This window comes from Pleurodeles waltl, chromosome 6, assembly GCF_031143425.1.
Source record: "Pleurodeles waltl isolate 20211129_DDA chromosome 6, aPleWal1.hap1.20221129, whole genome shotgun sequence".
NCBI lineage: Eukaryota > Metazoa > Chordata > Amphibia > Caudata > Salamandridae > Pleurodeles > Pleurodeles waltl.
In genome coordinates, this window is record NC_090445.1 from 471,082,498 (window position 1) to 471,096,659 (window position 14,162).

At 43.4% G+C, this 14,162-nt stretch overlaps 1 protein-coding gene across 1 annotated transcript in view; it reads right to left on the reverse strand.

The window, feature by feature from the left end:
- Positions 1–14,162, reverse strand: part of PLXNA2 (plexin A2) — a 473,762-nt gene that overhangs the window by 265,161 nt on the left and 194,439 nt on the right. The gene's annotated exons all lie outside the window — the stretch shown is intronic.

The following is a 14,162-nucleotide window of genomic DNA, read 5'->3' on the forward strand; positions in this document are numbered from 1 at the left end:
AAGTTCTTACCGCTTATTCCAGCTGTGGAGAGAATGGGAAGAACAGTATAGCAGGATGGCTGATTCTTTAATTTCAGTAAGAATACAGTTTATCTATAATCAATTCGGATATCAGGGAGTTCCAGGGACGCTCCCACCGTTCTTTAAAATTAGGAGAACTCAGTTCGCAAACAAGGTTGGTAATCAAAATAACAAATCGTTTCTGTATTGAAGGCAAAATTAGGCAGATGATGTAATAAAAATGAACAAATAATAGACTTGCATGGTTTTGATTAATAATTATTTTTTTGTTTTAAGTTTGTAATATATTGATTGTGGTTTGAAAATAAAATGTGGCAGTACTCTAAGGCTCATACCTAAAACAGCAAAAAGCTGTTCACTGCTGCCAGTTTCTCTCGTCACCGCAAAAAACAAAAATAGTTTGGTCTCTGTCTTTACTAGTGATTGTTGTAAAGTGCGTGATTGGTGAACAATTATTCTGGCTGGTAAGAGCCCCCACTCTGCCCTGGCACTGAGTTAAAATAAGGATAGGGTTCTCTCATAATTTCCCAGCACAGAGTCACCATTCCCATGCATTGGAAGTGAAGACTTGAGCACCGGGAGGGGGAGATATGGGTAGGGGGATGACTGTAGCAAGACCTATTCAGCATTACCCACCCCAAGGGTTCGCACCCTCCACCCTACCCCACCCCCAAGCCAGGTTGGAAGCTTCCTCTTAGAATGACAGAGACAAGCTAACAACATTCTTGCATTAGATAATATAACAATTATCAGGACATATTTATTACAGTTCATAAGCACAACATTAACCAACTTTTTTCAGCATTCTTGCATATTAAATATAATATGTACATCACTTCATTTTGAGGATATCTAACACATGTAACCGTCTAACAATAGCTTTTAAATGAGTCATGGTTGACCACCCTTAGGCACCTACAACATTAACTATTCCAATTGACTCAGGAGCCATGATCCCCCCCAACAAGTTGCACATAACAAGGCAAACTCACCTGCCTCTTCAAGATAGAAGAAGCATGGGCCAGCATGGAATCTGGATCTCAGAAACAACCATTCCAGAGCTCACCCACAGAAGGGATCTCCCCTGGCACCCACCGGATGAAGGGCCTGGGCAACTGGGCCATACATTGGTCCCCTGGCACAGTCACCATCCCCTGACATCCCCAGGGCCATGCAGTGGATTACTTGGGAGGCTATGGACAATGGCTTTAAAGGGTGTCCCAACCCCTTCTCTATACAGTATATTACAATACCCCTGCCCCGGTTTGAGCTGCAGGCTTCTAATTCCATCTTGAATTTGCCTGCACTTCTATTCCTGATGCCAAGGTTGCCCACCTGCTTTGTGTCCAAACATGACACCTTCCTTGCTAGAACCCTTTCCCTCTCATCCCCCTGAAAGAGGCTATCTACAGGAATGGACTGTTTTGAAAGAGTGAAGTCTTTGCTGGGGCCCAAGGAAGGAAGATCTAAGAATCTGACATGTCTGTGGTTGTCAGGGTCAGCCAGGCAAAAGCCAGAGACAGGTGAGTAGGGCTGTGCCCCTCTTTTAAACCTACCCGGTTGCCCCTGCCGCCCGTCCCAGCTGACCCCATCACCATCTGCCAGCCAGTCACTGGTGTTGCAGGATGCACATGAAAATGTTAAAAACGGCAGTGACCATAGGCCAGCTCCTTCAGCCGGTCTGATAAGGCCTGCAACTGCCTCCTTTGGGACCCACCATCACCTGGCGCTGCCCCTTATCCATACTCGCTGGACACCATGAATTGAGGGCCTTTGTTATGTTCGCTTCTGCTGGCCAGAAGGAAAATGTGTTTTAAGTGTCTGGTACTAGAGATAAGAGTTAGAAGGCCCAAAGAGACTATGGAACGTTAGTTGAAATCAGTGGTATTCAAAGTACCGCCCGCGGGTCGCTGGTGGCCCGGCAGACCTCTCCTTGCGGCCTGCAGACCTTCATCTGGGAAATAGCAACAGAGAACTAAAAGCTGTCCGAGTTCCTTTATTTTCTGTCATTTTAACTAACCAAGCAACTTCGTTTTCTGGTTCTGAGGGTTTTCTTCTAAATTTTTTAAGTAAAAAATCGCTTTATACTAGGTGTTTCCCACCTAAGATTGTCTCGGTTTCAACATAAGCCTATGTGAATATACATTCCCCCGTTACTTTCTGAGCCTCTCTTTTTCTTGTTTAAAAACAGTGTTGTTTTGTAATTGTACTGATAAGCTCACATCCCTCCCTGTCTTCCACCCCCCTAGCACATCCCAGACTGTACTCTGAGGCCCCTGAGAAAAATATTTATGAGTACTCATGGTTTAAATAATAATGGTAAAACTCCAGAAGCGAGGTCCTCTGTTTTTAGTGTCTGCAGACACCACATTATGTGAACATTTACAATGAGCAATTATATCTCAGTAGCACCTAAGTGAGAAGAGAGATTATTTAACAGTGACATATGCATATTATAGTGAGAAAAGTGTGGAATCCAGTAAGTGTTTTGATATATGAAAATGATTGATGCTGTATTGATGTTTTACATATTGTATGCATTGTGAAGGCTATGCAGTCAACCAATAAAGTGCTTTTAATATACAAAAATGCACTAACAATCAAGAGTTTTTTTTCACCTGTTCAAGAAAATATAGATAAGTATTGTAACAAAGAAAAGTGTCCTAGTTAGTTTATGCAGTAGATATTGCAAGACAAGAGTGCAAGAGAAGGCCGGAGATGCCCCTGAAGTCTAACATCCATATGCAGTCTAGGTCTTCACCTTCCCATCTGGTAAAGTTATGGATTTGCAGGGATGGGGCATCATTGTATTTCACGGTCCTTGTCTCAACCTCCACATATTTGGCCCCGGTGAGAGTAGGCTACCCTAGATCTATGCGTCTCTGTTCCCAAATTCAGAACTCTGTTGCTCTTGCAACACGAGGTCAGTGACTGTGAGACAGAATGTTCCAGTTTGGGGAATCGGATTTCACTGGGGGAATTTCAGTGATTTTGCAGAAGATATGCTTCAGAGATCCGTGGGCTAGAGAGCCAGCTCTGCATGGAAGTTTCAGATTGTACATTATGGATGGGGTTGAGTCTAAGTGCAGTTGACTGCTGTAATCCGCTCCCCAGCTCGATGTTTCACCTCCCAGGGCTGCTGAGAGACAACAGACATCTGTTCCTGCTCTCGCAGCCCCTCAGGGCTGGAAACACCCAGGCGAGTCGCCATAGTGAAGCTTGTGTAGTCTAGAGGGGTGAACACCTCCAGCTCACAGCGCCTGTTACGGCTTCATGGCAATCTCCTGCTCTGGAAACACTGGAGATGCCATTGACTAATGTTCAAGACCCTGGCCATGTAATCCCTTAACAGGTAACACCTGACCCAGCAGATAGGTATGTTCACTTTCCACATCACTGCCCAACAGGGGTCTCCATACAGATAACGTCTCACGCACTTCACGTCACTAGTGCATCAGTATCTTGTGGACTTGACATGCACTGGTTCATGTATGTATAACATCTGCTAATTTCCATGTCACTTACCCATTGATGTTCAGAGCAGGTAAGAGGAGCAGATAACATGCATTTAACAAGTTATCTATTTATTTTCACTAGTGTATGTAGGCTCTGTGCAGATGGCAATGCCTACAGTTCAAATGGACTGTACGTGAATGTCTTTTGCAGATGACATCTCTAACAGACAAGCTAATAGAATATGTATGTCCTTTGCAGCCAAAGTCATCTAAAGTTCCCTCCACTACTCAATGGATGTCCTTATTCAGGTCTCTGAAATCTCAGTTCATATGGTTGTATAATTACTTTATCGAGCCAACGTGTTTTTGGCCATGTAGTGGCTGCCAAAGGCCCGAAAAGTATATTGTAGCAGATTCATAAAACAATAAGAAACTGATTTCCTTGTAGTCATTCTCGTCACAATAAATGGTATTTCATAAAGTTATAAAGCTGATGTCGTCATTGCGTTGCACATAGTATTGGTATAGATAATCCTGTTGCTCATTTGTGCACCTTATTTTATGGTATCAATGCAACTCTATGAGATAAGATACACAAACAAAGTCAGGAGGCCTATCATGGGCTTTATAACTATTTGAAATATCACCTAAAAAAGTTTCTCATAATCTGGTGAGACATTCGCAGTATACTTTTTAGCACCAAGGAAGTGACCATGTTGAAAAACATGTGTTGGCTGGATAAGTTAATTATGTAACTATATGATTTTAAAATATGGTCTGTGATTTTTTTGTGATTAATTAAATTAGACACAATTTAGAATTAACGTACGGGAAGACAAATGTCCACAGCTGCTGGATGCAACAATATTTTTTACTTTGACCTTCCATCCAGTTTGTTTTCACCTGATGGTCTCTGAATCCAGAGATCACTGTGTTGTCAGCTGTACAGTGAAAGCAGACTCTGCCTGGTCAAGAATCACCAACGCATGCGCATCACTGACCAATGAATGTACTATGAGGATGGAAACCCTCACTGTTCATTACAGGTTGCTGATGGTTGTAATATGCAGATTGAATCTCTTATGATTCAGCGCAGCCCTCGAGGAATGTCGAACGCAGATTGCATCCTTTGTTGTTTACTGTAGCTCATCGAAGGTTGTACTATGTGGACAATAGCTTGCACGCTGCACTTCTCCGGTTGATGAATGTCCTGTGAAGAATAGATCTTTTACAGATCACCGTAGCTTGTTGATGAATGTCCTATGCATATTGATTCGCTTATTGTTCACTGTAGCTCGTCAAAGGCTGTTCTAAGTGGACAACATTTTGCACATTGCACTTCTCTGCTTGATGAATGAATGTCCTATGCAGATTGAATCACTTATGGTTCACTATAGCTGTTTGATGAATGTCCTCCTGCGGAGTGAATATCCTATGGTTTACTGTAGCTTGTCGATGAATGTCCTGTGTAGACTGATTTGCTCATTGTTCACTGTAGCTCGCAAAAGGTTGTCGAATGTGGACAATGTCTTGTACAATGCACTTCTGTGATTGATGAATGTGCTCTGCATAATGAATACCTTACCGTGCACTGTAGCTGTTTAATGAATGTCCTGTGCAGATTGAATAGCTTAGGGATCACTGTAGCTGGTTGATGAATATCCTATGCAGAATGTTTCGCCTAGGGCAGTGGTTCCCAACCTTTTGATTTCTGTGGATCCCCAATTTAACATTAATGGAACCCAGGGATCCCCACTGAATCATCATGGGAATCCGGGGACCCCCGCCTGAGTCATTACTGGAAGCCGGGGACCTAATTTGTCAATATTTGTTAATACTTTTTAATTTTCTAGGCTCTCGCGGACCCCCAGGGTCCCCGGACCACAGGTTGGAAACCACTGGCCTAGGGTTCACCGCAGCTGGCCAATAAGCATCCTATGCAATAAGAACTTGTACCCTGAGCATCACAGGTCAATGGCTGTCCCATGCAGACTGAGTCCCTTACAGTTCACTGCAACTGGTCGACGGGCCTCCTCTGGAGATCAAATCTCCTAAAGTTCACTAAACTTATTCACGGATGTCCCATGAAGATAACAATGTCTAGATTTCACTTTACTGCTGCATGCATGTCCTGTGCAGATAGCATCTGCAGCTGGCTTCAATGGTCCGTGAAAGCCACCGAAGTATCGCATTTAGTTTTACAAGATGTGCGTCGTAACCCGATATTTTCTTGTTATCACGCATCAGCTGAAATTCCACCAAGAAACATCAAGCGGGAATGTCAAAGTTTAGGAAAATGTAGCGAACGCCACTGAGTTTTGATTGGCCTGCGCGTGCCACAAGATGAACATTTCCTTCACCCCTCCTCCTCCACTTTGCTGTAACGACATGGTGTAAAGTAAATAGGAACAGCAGGAGCCACTTGGTCCAAATTAAGTATTTAAGAAAAGGTTATTTTCACATCTGGAAATGTCTTGCTCTTCCTTGCGTTCTCTGTCTCGCGCTTTCTAATTTCCTTTAGAAAAACACAAGCTTTGATGCGCTTCAGCCTTTGGAGTAATGCTTCCGGAAGGGGAATTGTGGTCCTGTTGATGTGTTGCCAAAGGCTTCCAGTCTACGGCTCGCAGGAGCTGTGGTTTGGGTGTTAAGCTGAAGGATATTTCTTCCCTCAGTAGACCAGACATCCCGCAGGAGGCTCGAGAACCGCCATTTTTGCACTGTGTAGGTGGTAGAATTCTGCCCACTTAACACTACTACAAAGGGACATGTCTACTAGCGTGACGGGGGCTCTGATAGACACTACCAGTGGCATCGACCAGGCTTTGGAAGTGAAAAATAGTAGAGTTACCGTGGAAACACATTGGGACTGCCCAAATTTCTGAAACAAACAGAGCTTAGACCCAAATATAGATATAGATGGGAAGAAGGCTTCTTCATCAGTGCAATGCCTAGAGATGGCCATCCATCCATCCATCTGTTCAATCAATCTTCCAATTAGTGACATCCTCTACATTTATACATTATTCTCCTTTTGTTTTCTGTAACACAGAATCCACTGTTGACTCACACCCGCTATCCACGGATACCCACTGACAACCACCACCCAAGGGTGTTTCACCAAAGTTCACCTTTTAATCACATATTTGACTTTCTGCTGCCAATTCGTTATAATGCATCCTACACACCTATTCTGCCCATCACTCCACTATGCTGCTTTACACCTCACCAGGGTCGGCTTTAGTGCTGGTGGTGGCCGATACAACTACCTTTTTTGGAGCCCCCTCATGATCTCCTAAACAAATTCCCTCACTACCACCCTTCAAAAGTGCCCGTCACCTCTCCATAGTCCGTCTCCCACATACATTTTATTTGTTTTAAAGTGCTGGTAAAGGCTGGCTTTACTAATCCACTATTTACATAAAATAGAGATCTATTCTTTGCAGCCGGTATATTAACCATCTGCACTACTTTACAGTGAGTCACGATCATTTCTGTCTCGCAGGAATATTAATCACAAAAGTTATCTTGACATTTTCATTGCTGGCTGCAAGCTGAACACACAAGGAACTCTGCAGCAGATATGTTTAAATTGTATGTTATTGCTAAACAAAGTGCCCTCCTGAGTTGATTACCCCCTCCAGGTCAGCCCCCATGGCGGCTACACCAGTAGCTGCACACTAAAGCCGGCCCTGCACCTCACCACCAGCTAGTCTCACTTCAGATCTAGGAGGCATCGAGATCCACTTGGTACATGAAGTGATAAACAGTCATCATCAAAGACCAGGCAAAGGGCTGGAAACCAGCAGGGGCAGTCCTGGCTGCACTGTAACGAGGATGAGGTGGTTCCCAGATGACCAGATATATATCCAGATGGGCCTAGAATGCCAACGGATCCTGCAATCTAGGCAATGAGCTCTGCTTGGCGAGAGGCACAGGTATTGGCCGGGTGCTGCTGTTAAGGAACATCTAACAGCAGGAGGCCTGCATAACTCTTTCAGGTTAGCAGAGACCCACTGAGTGGCCGACACACTCCTCCAGCATCCATGCAAAGGCTACTGAGGTGCTTGTGACTATGTCCCATGGAGGTTAGAGGAAACAGGGATGTGGCATGAGGTCCACACAGCCACCAGAATACAATTATTGAGGCATGGAAACAAGGCTGGCAGGTAGAGTCACTCCTGAGATGTTACTCTTACTGCAATGTTGTTACTGTTGCTCCCCAGAGACTCCTAAGCAATAAAGCGAGGGGCTGTGGTGGCTTCTGTGCACTCCATTGTTCTCTGTTGTATGGCGGGACACAATTGCCTCATCAGAAGCAGTACTTATAGGTAGGAAGTAGAGTATATGCCTGGTCCCAGCCGTAGGGGAACAGGCAGGACATAGCTCTAAACAACCAAAAAGCACCAGGGAGGTCTAGGCAAGTCCTGACACGGTGAGGGTATTCAAAGTTCTGGAGTAAACTTTATTCAGCTTTATTCAGCTAATGTCCCCAGTTTGTGTCAGCCTGGCCAGAGTGAAAGAAGTTTTGAAAGTTTTAGGGGAAACCAAAAAGGCTGACTTTCATTTTGCACGATGTCTCTCTACTGTGGGCCAAGGGCTTTCTTCGACTGACCTGCTTTGGGTTTTGAAGATAGAAGTTAACCACTACAGAAAATACACACAAAAGAGGTTTCTTTCTATTGTAGATGAGCATATTTCATGTCTTCTTCCCTCACTTTTTTGGGGGAGTTGACTAGATTGAAAAGTTTGTGCATTTTTGCAGGGCACTGCGTGATCTGATATGAGCACAGGACATGCTTACACAAATGTGCTTCCCCCTGTGCCTGAAATGAGCATGACAGCCACAACTCGAGAAACGCTCAGAGGGGAGGGCTCCCCCAGAGAGGGACAAGCTGCCATCTGTCACAGGCACATTCACCACACAGGCCTATTTCACATGTTACATTCAGTGCCACAGTCACCGCCTTCACATACCCAGGGTGAGCAGCTAAGGAGCCAGCATTGCTACGGGTGCTGGAAACATACAAAGGGGAGTCCGTGGTCATATGCAGGCTGAGTGATGAGTATCACTGCCACCAACTGGCAACCTCCATCACATGAGACGAGTGGTAACATCCCGTCCAGGACAAGAGCAGGGAGTCCTACTAGGGGTCTCTTCTTCTCACTAGCCTAGTGCTCTGCTGGGGAACTCTGAAGTGTATGGACTCGTGGACTCCTCCAGTAGGAGCTAAGCAGACATATTAGAACTTCAGACTGACCACCTGAAAGAGGGCAGACGGGCAAATTGTAGAAACAGCTGTGAGCCTTTGTACATATAATAACAGGCAAACATGTACATGCTTGTGGAGTCTTTGTCTGTCACATATGCACACAGGTACAGAGCAATAGCAGAGCTCCTAATGCACTGACAGTGCCTGACTCTGGCTGCCAAATTCTTTATGTGACAATTTAGTTACATATCTTGCTTTCCATTGGCGATTTATGCCTTGTGAGTGTCTGCACCATTCTGCTCCAGTGCATGTGCAAGGGAAAGCAATCTACTGACGGTAAAGGAGTGGGATCCACATGTGGTGTCAAGGTGACCTTTAGTGGAGTCAAGGTGCAAGGTCAGCAGGAGTGAAAATGTGTGGAACAGTCATGGGGGTGGTTATTTATTCATTTGCTTCTTAGCCATCAACACATACTGCGCAACACGCAGGGCCTCATCTGCTCCCTGTTACCACGGAAATCCTACCCACCATATTAGGTGCTTGGGGCTCCGCTTCTCACCGTCTGGGAATTTAGTGTCTTCGCAGTTATTTTAGTGTGCATTCATTTCTAAAACGCAGTTTGTGAAGATCTGAAACCAATTTCCAGTTTTACCCAAGAAGAATGCTCCAACCCATTCGCTCCTCCGCTCCACTCCCCAATAAAAAGTTGCTGAAAAGGACAAAACCCTCGTCTGAAATCCTATCCTGCGGCCGCACCGGTGTGCCTGTGTGGTCCGCTTCCATCATTGAGGCCTTGGTGTCTCCAAAGGAGGCTCGGATCTTTGTCTATATGTGGTTGCACTTAGCGAATTGGGGGCAGTGGTGAGCCCCCCTGCAGATGTGAAGGTATGTGGAAGGCATCTGCCCATCTGAGCCCTGTTGCGAATGCGTTTTGTTTCTACCCTGCGCCCTGCAAAGTTAAGTCTCCAGGGGCTACTACAAGCCCACAGGGTAGATTCACTTGCTTGCGGTTGATCACTCTAGTGCGAGCTTCCATACCCCGGCGAGTGAGAGGGTAGTTCGGATCTCTTAAGGCAGCTCAGAGGATGAATGCACCTGCTGCAGACATCTATGTGAAACCTGCAAATCACCCATAGGTTTAGGTAACTGGGGCCTACTTGTTGCTTCAAGATAAAAAAAGGACTGCCATTGATTGTAAGACTCTATGTTACTAAAACATTCTGCCCCTATGTTGATACTGTCACAAGGCATGTAAAAGCCCGACTGTCCTGAAGACGTGCTACAATAATTATACAAACCATAACATATGCCACTTAAAAAATAACAGAGGGGTCAAAACAGAAGCGACCTAATTACAGCATTAGCATAGCTAACAGGTACGATTTTGGATGACAGCGTTTGGGACAATCATTATACAAAGTTAAAATACTTAAATACTGAAAAAATAAAATATGGGTCATATTTCCTACGAGGCTAATTCGATAATAATAGGATTTCAACTTACAAAGAGGTCTGTTTAATGCTCTTAGGGATAGCTCCTAGAGCATTACCATTAGATTCACTCTACTGCTGTAATGTCCTTTTTCATGGGGTAACTGCTGGTACTGTGCATCAGACCTATAAGCCCCTCTTCCTAACGCTTTCTGTAATTTACTACAATATTATATTCTACTCGATGGTGAAACGGCTGAATCGGAGAAAAAACATAAATAATATGAAAATAATGCAGAGGTTAAAGCTTGCAGAAGTAGCCAGAATGAACTGGGCGGGTTCTATGCACTTGTAATGTGTCCAAGGAATGGTGAAATGTGGGTTTACATTGTATCCCTGCATTACGTAACGTGTGAGCTGCTCCTGGGGGTGTTTTCTTGTTTCTGTGATTGCACTTACTGCATCTGAAGAAGATACAGCAGACGAAGACGTAAATGCACAAAATCAAAACAAGGGACTGAGATGAAAGCTCTACAACACAAAGTAAATCGATGCATATTGAGGCGGTGCATACGGTAACATGCTATAAGCATGATGTCACCTTCCACTGGCTGTCTGGCTCCAATGTGTGCACGAAGGATGGACCCTAGAAGCTGTCACTAGGCCTGGTGATTTTTTGATTCTTCCTATCAGAGAGTATCTGGCCCCATTCATGAAGTAGCCAATGAAGGCTATGCGGACCTCTGATGCTATATGTGATGGATAGAAGCAGGCGGTCCAAATTCGTATAATACATTTAGTAAGTAACTGCTTTGCAGGGACCAACACCTGGACTGTGAAATCTATGCCAAAACTCTTCCTAGGGCAACCCTGTCATGGTTGCAAATGGGAAGACTGTGGAGTTATGTATATGTGCCAAAGCAAATGAGGCGCAGCTTTCCCAGGTGTTCCTGAACCTCTGCAAGGATTTCTGCTGATCTAGGTCAAGAGCCCTCTTGTAGTCAGTGTTTAATAAAGAAAATAATGTTGTTTTCTGCACAGTGCCTACTACTGGCTCAATTGGCTCTCAGTGTTTGACTTTGTGATCTACTTTGTCTGAACGGCCATGCCAGGAGGGACGTGTATGCCAGCCTTGGCAGTGGATTTAGAGATGCCATTGACAGCGAGAAAGTAAGGACTGTGCGAGAGCCGTGGCTTGTCAATGTCAGGAGCAGATACCTATTATTGCATCCATATGTTAGCAAAGCGAAAACGGGGTGGTTCTGGTCAGAACAATGGATAAGCCTTTTTACTACGCAGTTGAATTTGGAGCAAAATGTAGGATTAGGCAAAAAAAACAAAAAACTGGATCAGCGTAATTACAGCATTAACAAAGTGAAAAGGTGTGCCTTTGGACGGCAGAGTTGGCCTGTGACAATGCTTGTTTTGTTTTGTCTTGGTTTTTGCAAAAACTGTTGCTGGGAAAACTGGTGGCCCCTCATCATGTTAAAAAAAATCATTTAACACAAAGATATATTTTGGGCTCAAAAAGCACACCTTGCAATTGTAGCCCCTGGCACCTAAACAAACTATTTTGTGTGTGGATGTGCTTCGTGTGAAAGGGCAGAACACTGTTGCTCACAGTGAAATCAGCAAATGGCTGAATAAAAAAATGAAGGACACAGTAATAGACCAATGGATGAAGAAGAATGGCTGGAAGCACCTCTGATTATATTATACATGTAATTTTAGTAAAATCAAAAAGTCTTGGATAGTGCCAGAGCTAAACAAGCATTGGTAAAGCAAGTAGGTCTGACACTGGCCCCAGCCTTCTGGCAAATCTGTTTTTCTTTTGTCATGATTTTAGCAAAACTGGATTGTTTGGAAATATGCTGAGCCTTCATCAATCCAAAAAACACACTTGCTGTGGGCAATTTTTTTTTTTTGTCTAAAAAAAAACCCATGGCACTGAAGGGAACTACTTTGTGGGTGGTATGTATTCTTTGTGAATGCAAGGCATGCCATAACTCATACTGAACGGAACCTGTTTGTAGGCTTTCTCCATTTTTTTAGTGGCTAGGCTAGGTACTGCAGCCCACCATATTTAATCTGCCATCATGCGATCATAGACATGGGCGGGCTGGTTTTACTTATACAGCCAATGACATTGGGGACACGTTCCCTCTGGAATATCAGACTGCCTAGATTCCTAAAGTAATTTGTTAGAGATACAGAGCAGACCATTTCAAATATGCGGCAGCTAGGATTAGGTCACATGCGTCTTTTTGGAACATCCAATTTCTTTATTTTTGGAGTTGTTAGCTCAGAGTGCAAAGGCCCCCTTGTAATTTCATATTCTGCAACAGTGGTGTTGAGCACTTTGCTCTTGGTTTCGTTCTTATGATCAGATGTCCCTCTCATTTGTTGGTCCTGATGAGACCCCTTATCGGCTAGAGGGTCACAAGACTGTCAACTGTGTTTAAACAAACCCATTAGGGTGACCCTTTGAAATTAATTGGGTTTTACATATGGACATTCAATTAACTTAAGTCGTTTTGCCTAATTGTTTGGAAACGTTTTGGTGTTGTTTTTTTATGACTACTAATTGTTTATTTCTTTTGTTGATAGTTGGTTCTACTTTACTTGCCCAACTGTATAATTCTCAGGAGTTTTGCACAAATATAGGTATTGAGATATTAATTAGTGGGTTTGGCCTCTTTTTCTATTCAAGTGCTTGGGGCTGACTCCTTTTTACGTCATTCTATTGCTGTGTTAATATTGCGACTGTGCCTTTTTTTCATTGACTATACATGTATCATTAATAAGAACTGCAGTTTTTTTAGAATACAGTAACTTGCTGTGATGCCAGCTAATGATTGAAGTGGGTTGATGCACTGCACTTTAATGCATGCTGGAGTGGGTGGAAGAAAAATGTGAATGACACCAACCACAGACTAATGGATGAAGTCAGACTGAAACCCCTATAAGTCACTATGTTATGCACATAATTTCATACTTTTAGTAAAATCACAAGGTCTCAGCTAACACAGACCTACAAAAACAATAAATCTGGTATTGGCTGCAAGCCTATTGCCTTTGAGAAAGAAGAAAAAGAAGAACGAAAAAAGAAGAAAAGAAAGAAAAACAACTGAAAATAAGATGGCAGAATGGAAAGAAGGAAGGTAAGAAAGAAGACAGGAAGAAAATAAGTAAGACAGGAATCAAAGACGGAAAAGGAGAAAAAGGAGAGGAAGAGGAAAGTAAAAAGAAGATAACTTAATACATAACAGTTTTAAATTGACATCATCTGGTATGCTGTGAAATAGCAAAACACTCCAAAAGGAATTTATAGAAACACTGGGACAAGAGATAGGATCTGATGAAGATGGACTGTGCCCTGTGGTCACATCAGATGCATCCTGGTATCACATCAGACTTTAAAACACAAATGCAACACTAAAGTACTTATAAATTAAAACAAACAAACACTGGCACTGAAGGGGACTAGCATGTGTGCAGAAGTGCTCCCTGTGAAGGAGCAAAAAGCAGTCACTCAAAGTGAAATTAACCACTCGATTAAGCAGACTGACTTATTGTCCTATGTTATATGCTGTAGTGGGCACAAGCAAAATTTGAATGACACAACAACAGACCAATGGATGAAGAGGGGTGTCTGGAAAGCCCATTTATGTAAGTGTGTTATACATATTTTAGTAAAATCAAAACGCCAGACGTAAAATTAGTCCATCAAAACTGGGGCTATTCTTTCTAAAGTTGGATGGCTGGGAGAGGATGCCTTTGCACTGACCCACCATTTCCTGTAAGACTTACTGGTCAGACTCAGTCAGTAAATTGAAATGAAGTGGCTATATTTAGGTTGTGCTCAATATTTCTGTGTTTACGTTAATACATCTAGAACATCTTAGTACATCATTCATTGGAAGGACAATTCATCAACAGATTGGGAATACAGCCAGCTTCGTCCATCATCAGTCATAGAAGCTGAAAGTTTTAGGATCTGCTTTATCAGCAATGTAATCGGAGTAGGCCGACAGTTTTTTTATGC